Raw genomic sequence first — 12,455 nt, forward strand, 5'->3', positions numbered from 1 at the left:
GAAAATAGAATATAAAAGTAAGCTTTCAGGGAACATAAAAACTGACTGTAAAAGCTTTTATAGATATGCGAAGAGAAAAAGATTGGTGAAGTCAAGCGTAGGTCCCTTGCAGTCAGAATCAGGGGAACCTATAATGGGGAACAAAGAAATGGCAGACCAACTAAATACATATTTTGGTTCTGTCTTCGCAAAGGAGGACACAAATAACCTCCCAGAGATGCTGGGGAACATAGGGTCTGATGAAAGGGTGGAACTGAAAGAAATCAGTATTTGTAGGGAAATGGTGTTAGGAAAATTGATGGGACTAAAGGCCGATAAATCCCCAAGGCCTGATAATCTACATCCTAGGGTACTTAAGGAAGTGGCCCTAGAAATAGTAGATGCATTGCTGGTCATCTTCCAGAACTCGATAGACTCTGGAACAGTACCCATGGATTGGAGGGTAGCTAATGTTACCCCACTATTCAAAAAAGGTGGTAGAGAAAAAGCGGGGAATTATAGACCGGTAAGCCTGACATTGGTAGTGGGGAAAATGCTCGAGTCCATTATAAAAGATGTAATAGCAGAGCACTTGGAAAACAGTGACAGGATCGGACAAAGTCAACATGGATTTACAAAAGGTAAATCGTGCTTGACTAATCTACTGGAATTTTTTGAGGATGTAACTGGTAAAATAGATAAGGGAGAACCAGTGGATGTGGTGTATTTGGACTTTCAGAAGGCTTTCGATAAGGTCCCGCATAAGAGATTAGCGTGCAAAATTAAGGCACATGGGGTTGGGGGCAAGGTATTGACTTGGATAGAGATCTGGTTGGCGGATAGAAAGCAAAGAGTTGGAATAAACGGGTTGTTTTCCGAGTGGCAGGCAGTGACTAGTGGGGTACCGCAAGGATCGGTCCTAGGACCCCAGCTGTTCACAATATATATTAATGATCTGGACGAGGGAATTGGATGTAATATCTCCAAATTTGCAGATGACACAAAGCTGGGTGGGAGGGTATGTATGCTGTGAGGAGGATGTCGTGAAACTCCAGTACGATTTGGACAGGTTGGGTGATTGGGCAGAAACATGGCAAATGCACTATAATATGGATAAATGTGAGGTTATCCACTTTGGTGGCAAAAACAGGAAGGCAGATTATTATTTGAATGGCAATAGACTGGGAGAAGGGGAAGTGCAAAGAGACCTGGGTGTTCTTGTGCACCAGTCGCTGAAGGTAAGCATGCAGGTGCAGCAGGCGGTTAAGAAGGCAAATGGTATGTTGGCCTTCGTAGCAAGAGGGTTCGAGTACAGGAACAAGGATGTCTTGCTGCAGTTGTACAGGGCCTTGGTGAGACCGCACCTTGAGTATTGTGTGCAGTTTTGGTCGCCTTATATGAGGAAGGACGTTCTTGCCATGGAAGGAGTGCAGCGAAGATTCACCAGGCTGATACCTGGGATGGCAGGAATGACTTATGAGGAGAGATTGTGTCGATTGGGCTTATACTCACTGGAGTTTAGAAGATTGAGAGGGGATCTCATCGAAACCTATAAAATTCTGTCAGGCCTGGACAGACTAGATGCAGGAAGGATGTTTCCGATGGCAGGGGAGTCCAGAGCCAGGGGTCACAGTCTAAGGATAAGGGGTAAGCCATTTAGGGCTGAGATGAGGAGGAATTTCTTCGCCCAGAGAGTGGTGAACCTGTGGAATTCTCTGACACAGAGGGCGGTGGCGGCCAGTTCATTAAATATATTCAAGAAGGAGTTGGATATATTTCTTAAGGCTAAAGGGATCAAGGGATATGGGGAGAAGGCAGGGACAGGGTACTGAATTTGGGTGATCAGCCATGATCTCATTGAATGGCGGAGCAGGCTTGAGGGGCCGAATGGCCTACTCCTGCTCCTATCTTCTATGTTTCTAATTACCCTTGAGAAGGTGGTGGTGAGCCGCCTTCTTGAACCACTGCAGTCCGTATGGTGAATGTACTCCCACAGTGCTGTTAGGGAGGGAGTTCCAGGATTTTGACCTAGCGATGATGAAGGAATGACGATATATTTCCAAGTCAGGATGGTGTGTAACTTGGAGGGGAACTTGCAGGTGATGGTGTTCCCATGCGCTGCTGCCCTTCTTCTTCTAGGTGGTAGAGGTTGTGGGTTTGGCAGATGCTGCCGAAGAAGCCTTGGCAAGTTGCTGCAGTGCATCTTGTAGATGGTACACACTGCAGCCACGTTGCGCCGGTGGTGGAGGGAGTGAATGTTTAAGGTGGTGGATAAGAACATAAGAAATAGGAGCAGGAGTAGGCCATTTAGCCTCTCGAGTCTGCTCCGCCATTTAATGAGATTATGGCTGATCTGATCTTGGGCTCAGCTCCATTTCCCTGCCTGCTCCTATAAGGCATCACTCCCTTATTGTTCAAAAATCTGTCTATCTCCACCTTAAATATATTTAATGACCCAGCCTCCACAGCTCTCTGGGGCAGAGAATTCCACAGATTTATGACTCTCAGAGAAGAAATTCCTCCTCATCTCAGTTTTAAATGGGCGACCCCTTATTCTGAAACTATGCCCCCGAGAGGGAACATCTTTTCTGCATCTACCTTGTCGAGCCCCCTAAGTATCTTATATGTTTCAATAAGATCACCTCTCATTCTTCTAAACTCTAATGAGTATAGGCCCAACCTGCTCAACCTTTCTTCATAAGTCAACCCCTTCATCTCAGGAATCAACCTCGTGAACCTTCTCTGAACTGCCGCCAATGTAAGTATATCCCTCCTTAAATAATGAGACCAAAACTATATGCAGTACTCCAGGTGTGGTCTCACCAATACCCTGTACAGTTGTAACAGGACTTCCCTGCTTTTATACTCCAGCCCCCTTGCGATAAAAGCCAACATTCCATTTGCCTTCCCGATTACTTGCTGTACCTGCATGTTAACTTTGTGTGTTTCATGCACAAGGACCCCCAGGTTCCTCTGTACTGCAGCATTTTGTAATCTCCCATTTAAAGAATAATTTGCTTTTTTATTTTTCTTAGCAAAGTGGATAACCTCACACTTTCCCACATTATACTCCATCTGCCAAATGTTTGCCCACTCACTTAAGTCAGTCTATATCCCTTTGCAGATTCGTTGGGCTGGATTTTCCAAGCCCCGAGGAGGCAGGACAGCCGGTAAATTTGGAGAAACTGGGGGCGGATGGCAAAGCCGCCCCCATCCCGCCTCCGTGCCCTTTTGCCAGGAGGCGGGAAGATGTGCAGCTTCGGGTCCCATCTCCTGGAGGCGGGAAAGGCATTTAATCCTTTTAACTGACTGTTAACAGGTAGTTAACAGGCAAAAAAAATGTAGTGCCATTTTACCTTCACAGGTGAAGGCTTCCCGACCTCGGAGAATCCCGCTGGATTGGAGGAGATGTGGAGGAGGTCTGCGGCGGTTGGAGGCACCTGGAAGTAAGGTGTAGAGGTGAGTGATGGGTGCAAGTGTGGAGTGGTAAGTATGCAAGATGAGTGATAAGTTTAAAAAAGTGTTCACTTACCCTGTTTTCTTTCTACAGCCTTCAGCCGTGGTGGATCGGGAGAGCCGACATCCTCCTTGTCAATTTCACAGACTGGCTGATGGAACCACCGTACAAACAGCCATGTGAAATTTACAAATTTGAATGGTTTGATGAGTCCTCAACACAAGGGCTCATCAAACTAAAGAGAATGTCAGTGTTTGACAGTTTCACAGAGCTGTCAAACGCTGACATTTCTTTTTTCAAGAAGTCTTGACAGATAGCACGTCTGACGTTGACGTGATCGGTCAGTGACTTCCTCCCTAATTGGCCTGGTGAGCCCGCAGGGCGGGCTTAACAAGGTCAATCAGGGGAAAATCCCTCTGGTTGGTCAGGCGAGGATGGAGGCGGGACATTGACAGGACAAGCAGCTGTCCCGTCTCCAACTTGCCTCCATTCACAAAATCCAGCCCTTTGTGTCCTCTCCACAACTTGCTTTCCCACCTATCTTTGTATCATCAGCAAATTTGGCTACATTACACTTGGTCCCTTCATCTGGCCCAGAAATTCGGGTCTCCACGGGCGAGTACGCACGGGGTACCACCCTGCTCATTACATCCTCAAAGAACTCCAGCAAATTTGTCAAACATGATTTCCCTTTCATAAAACCATGCTGACTCTGCTTAACTGTATTATGATTTTCTAAATGCCCTGCTACTGCTTCCTTAATATTGGACACCAGCATTTTTCCCAATGACAGAGGTTAGGCTAACTGGTCTATAGTTTCCTGCTTTCTGTCTCCCACTGTAGACTAGACCTAAATTCTGGGAAATTTAGAAGATTGAGAGGTGATCTCATTGAAACATAAAATTCTTAAGGGACTTGACAGGGTAGATGATGGGAGGATGTTTCCCTTGGCTGGGGAGTCTAGAACTAGGGGTTACAGTCTCAGAATAAGGGGTCGGCCATTTAGGACAGAGATGAGGAGAAATTTGTTCACTCAAAGGGTTGTGAATCTTTGGAATTCTCTACCCCATGGGGCTGTGGATGCTCAGTCGTTAAGTATATTCTTCAAGACAGAGAGTGATAGATTTTTTGGATACTAACGGAATCAAGGGATATGGGGATAGGGCGGTAAAGTGGAGTTGAGGTAAAAGATCGGCCATGATCTTACTGAATGGCAGCGCAGGCTCAAAGGGTCGAATGGCCGATTTCTGATGTTCTTATTAGGGATACAAACAAGTGTCAGATTGGGATGTCATTTTAGGTCAGGTTAATATGAAAGAGATAACCACATCTCTCTTAAAGTTGTCATTGCTTCTGTTAATTCTCTGATTAAACTTACATCTTGCTCTTCCTTTATAAAACTAGATTTTCATATTTATCCTCCCCCTGAACAAAGCTGCACGAGCTTACCTTAATTGTCCTTTAACAAGGAATTAAAATCTTTTAACAGGAAATTTTGTCTGGACAGGATATATATAGACATTTAGGCATGAGGGAAAGATTCTTGAGTAACAGTACAAATTGAAAAAACCTCTGTTACTGCATGCAACTGCTCACCTGTCAACTCACATCCTTTTTTCCATTAAGTATTACCTACAGAGGAAAATATACCTCATAAGTTATAACTCTCTTATTATTCAGTTTATGTTATGATAGCATGGAATGAGAAAAGACCATTTGGCCCATCAAGCCTGCTCCTTCAACATGCCAGGTATAATGTACATTAGGATTTATTCTACCCTACCCACTGAATATTCTGAAGGTAAGTTCTGCATAAATACTTTTTTGAAAAAATTTGTTCATGGGTTGTGGGCGTCGCTGGCAAGGCCAGCATTTACTGCCCTCGAGAAGGTGGTGGTGAGCCGCTTTCTTGAACCGCTGCAGTCCGTGTGGTGAAAGTACTCCCACAGTGCTGTTCGGGAGGGAGTTCTAGGATTTTGACCCTGCGACGATGAAGGAACGGCGATATACTTCCAAGTCAGGATGGTGTGTGACTTGGAGGGGAACTTGCGGCGCAAATGTTACCCGTCACTTATCAGCCCAAGCCTGAATGTCGTTCAGGTCTTGTTGCATGCGGCCATGGACTGCTTCATTATCTGAGGAGTTGCGAATGGCACTAAACACTGTGCAGTCATCAGCGAACATTCCTTTTTTTGACCTTATGTTGGAGGGAAGGTCATTGATGAAGCAGCTGAAAATGGTTGGGCCTAGGACACTGCCCTGAGGAATCCTGCAGCGATGTCCTGGGGCTGTGATGATTGACCTTCAACCACCACAACCATCTTCTTTTGTGCTAGGTATGACAGTGGAGAGTTTCCCCCCCCCCACCCCGATTCCCATTGACTTCAGTTTTACTAGGGCTCCTCGATGCCACACTCAGTCAAATGCTGCCTTGATGTCAAGGGCAGTCACTCTCAGCTAATCTCTGGAATTCAGCTCTTTTGTCCATGTTTGGACCAAGACTGTAATGAGGTGTGAAGCCAAGTGGTCTTGGTGGAACCCAAACTGGGCATCAGTGAGCAGGTTATTGGTGAGTAAGTGCCGCTTGATAGCACTGTCGATGACACCTTCCATCACTTTGCTGATGATTGAGGGTAGACTGATGGGGCGGTAATTGGCTGGATTGGATTTGTCCTGCTTTTTGTGGACAGGACATACCTGGGCAGTTTTCCACATTGTCGGATAGATGGCCGTGTTGTAGCTGCATTGGACTAGCTTGGCTAGAGGTGCAGCTAGTTCTGGAGCACAAGTCATCAGCACGATAGCCGGGACGTTGTTGGGGCCCAGAGCCTTTGCTGTAACCAGTGCGCTCAGCCATTTCGTGATATCATGTGGGGTGAATCGAATTGGCTGAAGACTGGCTTCTATGACAGTAGGGACCTCAGGAGGAGGCCGATATGGATCCCCCACTTGGCACTTCTGGCTGAAACAAAGCTAGCCAGCAGAGCATTTGAATAGTCAGGTATGGAGGCGATTAATACATGTATTTAGGATTTCATCAGCAGATGGGATGAGGTAGAGGCGTAGTTGGACAGTGTTATGGAGAGGCTATGGCATTGTAAGCTCAGATTGGTGTTGAATAGGGTGCCAAGGCTGCAAATACTTTGGTTCAGCTTCAGACAGTGGCAGGGAAGGTGAAAGAATCAATGGCTTCACTCTTCTACAATATTTAGCTGAAGGAAACCAAGCTCACCCAAGACTGAATGTCATACAAGCAATCTGAAAATACAGAGGCAGTGAAGGGGTCAAGAGAGATGGTGGAGAGGTAAAGTTGGTTGTCGTCACCGTACATGTGGAAGCTGACCACATGTCTTCGGATGATGTTGCCAAGGGGCAGTATGTATATGAGGAAGAAGGGGCCAAAGATAGTTTCACGGGGGACTTGAGGTAATGGTTCAGGCGCAGGAAGGTAAAGGTTAATAGTTTATAAAGTCTAGAAGGTCTTAATTTTTGTGGTTACAGTTTCTAAGGTCTCTGTTGTGTAGCGGGGAGTGCTAGTAAACAAGGGCCCTTGAGTATATCATCATTTAATTGTAGTGTAATTAGTGGCATTGCTCCTCCTGCACTATGTGGGAAATCAGGGACACTTCCTGTGTCCCTGACGACCATGTGTGCGGGAAGTGTATCCAGCTGCAGCTACTGGCAGACCGCCTTGCGGCGCTGGAGCTGCGAATGGATACATACTGGAGCATTCGCGATGCTGAGGACGTCGTGGATATCAAGTTTAATCAGTTGGTCACACCGCAGGTAAAGGCTGCACAGGCAGGAAAGGAATGGGTGACCGCCAGGCAGAGTAGTAGGCGCAGGCAGGTAGTGCAGGGGTCCCCTGTGGCCATCCCCTTCTCAAACAGATATACCGCTTTGGATATTGTTGAGGGAGATAGCTTATCGGGGGAAGGCAGCAGCAGCCAACTTCCTGGCACCATGGGTGGTTCTGCTGCACAGGACGGGAGGAAAAAGAGCGAGAGCGCTGTAGTGATAGGGGATTCTATTGTAAGGGGATTATATAGGCGTTCCTGGGGCCGCAAACGAGACTCCAGGATGGTATGTTGCCTCCCTGGTGCAAGGGTCAAGGATGTCTCAGAGCGGCTGCAGGGCAATCTGAAGGAGGAGGGTGAATAGCCAGTTGTCATGGTGCATATAGGTACCAACGATATAGGTAAAAACCAGGATGAGGTCCTAAAAGCAGAATATAGGGAGTTCGGAGGTAAATTTAAAAATAGGACCTTAAAGGTAGTAATCTCAGGATAGCTACCAGTGCCACGTGCTAGTCAGAGTAGAAATAGAAGGATATTTCAGATGAATACGTGGCTAGAGGAATGGTGCAAGATGGAGGGATTCAAATTCCTGGGACATTGGAACCGGTCCTGGGGGAGGTGGGACCAGTACAAACTGGACAGTTTGCACCTGGGCAGGACCGGGACCGATGTCCTAGGGGGAGTGTTTGCTAGTGCTGTTGGGGAGGATTTAAACTAAAATGGCAGGGGGTTGGGAACCTGTGCAGGGAGACAGAGGAAAGGGAAGCAAGGATAGAAGCAAAAGACAGGAAGGAGAAAAGCAAAAGTGGCAGTCAGAGAAATCAATGGTGTAAATCAAACATGGCCACTGTAAATAATAATCCTAAAAGGTCTAAGAGTGTTAAAAAAAACAAGCCTGAAGGCTGTGTCTTAAGGTGAGGAGCATTCGTAATAAAGGTGGATGAATTAGCTGCACAAACAGATGTAAACGAATATGATCTAATTGGAATTACGGAGACATGGCTCCAGGGTGACCAAGGCTGGGAATTCAACATCCAGGGGTATTCAATATTCAGGAAAAACAGACAAAAAGGAAAGGGAGGTGGGGTAGCATTGCTGGTTAAAGAAGGGATTAACACAATTGTAAGGAAGGATATTAGCTCTGATGATGTGGAATCTGTATGGGTAGAGCTGAGAAATACTAAGGGGCAGAAAACGTTAGTGGGAGTTGTATACAGACCCCCAAACAGTAATGCTGAGGTTGGGGATGGCATTAAACGGGAAATTGGAGATGCGTGCAATAAGGGCACAACAGTTATCATGGGTGACTTTAATCTATATATAGATTGGGTTAACCAAATTAGTAACAATACTGTGGAGGAGGAATTCCTAGAGTGTATACGGGATGGTTTCCTGGACCAATATGTCGAGGAACCAACCAGAGATCAGGCCATCATAGACTGGGTATTATGTAATGAGAAAGAATTAATTAGCAATCTTGTTCTGCGAGGCCCCTTGGGGCGGAGCGATCATATATGATCTAATTCTTCATTAAGATGGAGAGTGAAGTATTTGACTCAGAGACTAGAGTCTGGAATTTCAATAAAGAAAACTACGATGGTATGAGGCGTGAGTTGGCTAGGGTGGATTGGGGAACGTTACTTAAAGGGTTGACGGTGGATAGGCAATGGCAAACATTTAAAGATCGCATGGATGAACTACAGAATTTGTTCATCCCTGTTAGGCATAAAAATAAAACACAAAAGGTGACTTCAAATACATTTTTTTTTTTTAAATCACACTTTTTAAATAAACTATAAATTACTTTAAATAACTATTTTAAACAATAATTTAAATTTTTGAAAAAAATAATTTTATATTCTAATGGGGCTAAAAATAAACTTACCTTGCTTTAAAGTATTTAAAAATAATAAACCTGCGGAAAAAATGTTTTAATTTTAATTAATTGACCACTTACCTTGTAAAAAGCAGGCCTTACGCCTGCTTTTTACATTTCTAAATTCTAAAGACTTACCCTCCCGGAGAAACCTGTAAAAAAAACGTAAGTTCAAAGCGCACGCACAGACTCCCCCGCGCACGCGTTCGACCTCTGAACCCCTGCTTTCAGAGGAACGGAAGTGCCAGTTTCCCGTGCATGCAGGAAACCGGCACTTCCATCGGGCCCACGCATGAGTACCCAACGCGTACTCACCCGTGGAGACCCGAATTTCTGGGCCATTACACTCGGTCCCTTCATCTAGGTCATTAATATAGATTGTAAATAGCTGAGGCCCCAACACTGATCCTTGCAGCACCCCACTATTTACAGCCTGCCAACCTGTAAAAGATCCGTTTATCCCTACTCTCTGTTTTCTGTCCGCTAACCATGCTATCCATGCTACTATATTACCCCCAACCCCATGAGCCCTAATCTTGTGTAATAACCTTTTATGTGGCACATTATCGAATGCCTTTTGGAAATCCATGTCAAATGCTTCAGAGAGGTTGAGGAGAACGAGGAAGGATAATACACCACAATCACAGTCACAGAGGATATCATTTGTGACTTCAGTCAGGGCCATTATGTTGTTGGGGCAGGGGCGAAAACCTGATTGGAGAAATTCAAACAGGGAGCTGTGGGAAAGATGGGCGTGGATTTAGGACCACATGCTCAAGGAGTATGGAGAGGAAAGGGAGATGGGAGATAGCGTTGTAGTTTACAAGGACAGATGGGTCAAGGGTGTTTCTTTTAAAGGGGGGGGGGGCAGCTGGGGTGATGACGGATATTTTTAAAGAGAGAACAACAATTCCGGAGAAGGAACCATTTACAATGCCAGCTAGCATGGCAGCCAGGAAGGAAAGTTCGGTAGTCAGCAGTTTAGTGGGAGGAGAAGGTGGGTCTTACGGATAAGGTGAGCTTGGAGAGGGCATTTGGGAAGATAAGAGAGAATCTAGAAATAGGAATTCAGGGATGAGGAAGAAGCAGAGGCAGATAAATGGAGGGTCTCAATCTTAGTGACAAAGAAATCCATGAGTTCCTTGCACTTGTTGGAGATGAAAGTAGAGGAGGCAGGGAGAGGGGTATAAGAAAATGGATGGTGGATGGCAGTGCAGAAAAGCCAAGGTTTATCTTTGCTCTTGGAGTAGTAGGTGGTTTTAGAACAGAAGGGTGCTTGACGTGGTCCAGCCAGATCTGGCGATGGATGGCTAACCTAGTTGTGCACCAGATAAAGTGTGCGCACCTTGGACTTAAATAAGTGAAGATGGGACCAATAATATGGGGAAAGACCAGGATTGGAAAGAGTACAGGTTTTGGTGGGAATAAGGGCATCAAAGGTGCAGGTGAAAGAGTGGTTGAGCATAACGATGACTGCAGAGTTAATTGGGTGAATGGAGGGCCAAAGTCTAGGCAGTCGGAAGTTTGAAAGTGCAATTATAAGTGACTTAAGGGTGCATTTCTTTCCCCCAAGGGCATACACATAAGAAAGTGGGGTTGGAGGGAGTATAGAAATGCGTGTGGTAAGGGACACAAGGAAGTGGTTGGAGATGGCCATGTCAGTGATCAAGACTATGAAAATATGAAAATAGAGGCGCCACGGGAGATGGCAAGATCGAGCGGTGGTCGTGAAAATGGAGGGAGGGGTTTAGGGAGGACAGGAGGTCAATGAATTCAGGGCCACATCAGTATTACAGGAATTTTGTCGGGGGAAGTAATGGAAAGTATAGCCAGGAGGAGAGGCTTCGGTAAGGAGCAAAATGTTACCACCCTTCAGCCAAGATCCAGTCAAAGCCAGGATGTCAATGCAATCAGCCACAACGAGGCCGTGGGTGGCAAGGGCATTCTTTATGAGTGAATTAACATTCTGAGGGAAATGCGGAGGTGTGGTAAATCTTGATCGGCTGGCAGATTCCAAGGGGGTAAGTGTTGGGTGGGTTGAGTGGGATGTAAAGGAAGTTGGCGAGGTTAGCTCCTATAAGGCATGTTGGTTGGGAAGGTCAGTGAGAGAGGATTGGTTAGTTGAGGGTGCTGCTCATAATAAGGCAGTGACGGCTGTCTCAATGGACTTTACCCAAGAAGGACAGAGGTTAGCTGTGGGCTTATTCAAGTGGATTCAAGCCTAGGGTTGCAGCAGGAAAGTAGGAAGACAGAGAAATAGTGTAAAAGAGGCAGTACAGGTGCTCTTCAATGAGTTTTTGAGAAGACTCAGTTCTAGGAACACACTGTTAAAAGAACTCCATTTTAAAGTAGCCATAGTGGTTTCTGGAAGCTTTTACTGCAAAAGAAACAGTGTTAGTATTTTCTGGAGAACTATCCTAGAAAGTAAAATTTAACTTCTGCGGTGGTGCAAAAAGGTGGTTGCGGATTGGCTGCTTGTTGCACACCCTGTCCAATTTTTCTTTCCATTGAAGTCAATGGAATGTAAAATCGGGCAGGGTGCATATGGGCAGAGGATCCGCTACTACTCATTTTGCGCCCTCACTGTAGTTGAATTGCACCCCCCTAATTCTTTTGTATAAAAAAATTACACATTTTGCTATGGTTGTGATTACTGATACAAATGACTCCTTCGTGTTATGAATATAATGTGTGCGGCATGTGGTCAAACACTGGTAAGCTTGCGTGATGTCTATTTTAAATAAAACAATACCTTTTTTTGGCAGACTTTTGCTCATCAAGGGTGAGAAAGGTTACTGCTAGGAATGGACATTTTTACTTTTCTCACTCAGTTTCAGCAACAAGCACTTTGAGGTCAGGCACAGAATGGCTAAATGCAGAGTAAAGCTCCATCTATTGTGTCCAACAGTGTGTCTCAGTCCCATCAGAAAAACATCTTTTACTATACCAATCTAACAATTTTTTATTTCTCACACCAACCATTTTTCAGTTTGCCAATTACTATCGAATTAGGGACCTTTTTGTTCTATGGGCTCATGTACACGAGGAACTGGTTTCAGACTGCCAGACATCATCTGGCAGCTAACAAACCCAGGAGATTCGCATCCCAAGAGTCTTATCTCAATTTGAACCTAGGTTACACAGGTGAAAGTCAGTGCCCAACCTGATTCCCTTAACAATGACTTCATAATGACCTTCAGTAAAAATAGAAACCTAAACCAAAAACATTTTATAATATTGTTTGCAGAATTGAACAAAACAAATAAGTACATCATTTTTTTACACTTAAAAAGACCATACTGTGTAATTTCTCAGTAATCTGTTAATAAAATCTACACTTCTTGTC

The 12,455-nt window shown here is 45.1% G+C and overlaps 1 protein-coding gene across 14 annotated transcripts in view; it reads right to left on the bottom strand.

Annotated features, from left to right (window-relative positions):
- The window catches only part of LOC147120445 (RNA-binding motif, single-stranded-interacting protein 1-like), a 661,270-nt gene that overhangs the window by 208,646 nt on the left and 440,169 nt on the right, over window positions 1-12,455 (bottom strand). The window lies entirely within an intron of this gene.

This window comes from Somniosus microcephalus, chromosome 4 (genome assembly GCF_052327205.1).
Source record: "Somniosus microcephalus isolate GS21.2 chromosome 4, FLI_Smic_1.0, whole genome shotgun sequence".
Lineage (NCBI taxonomy): Eukaryota > Metazoa > Chordata > Chondrichthyes > Squaliformes > Somniosidae > Somniosus > Somniosus microcephalus.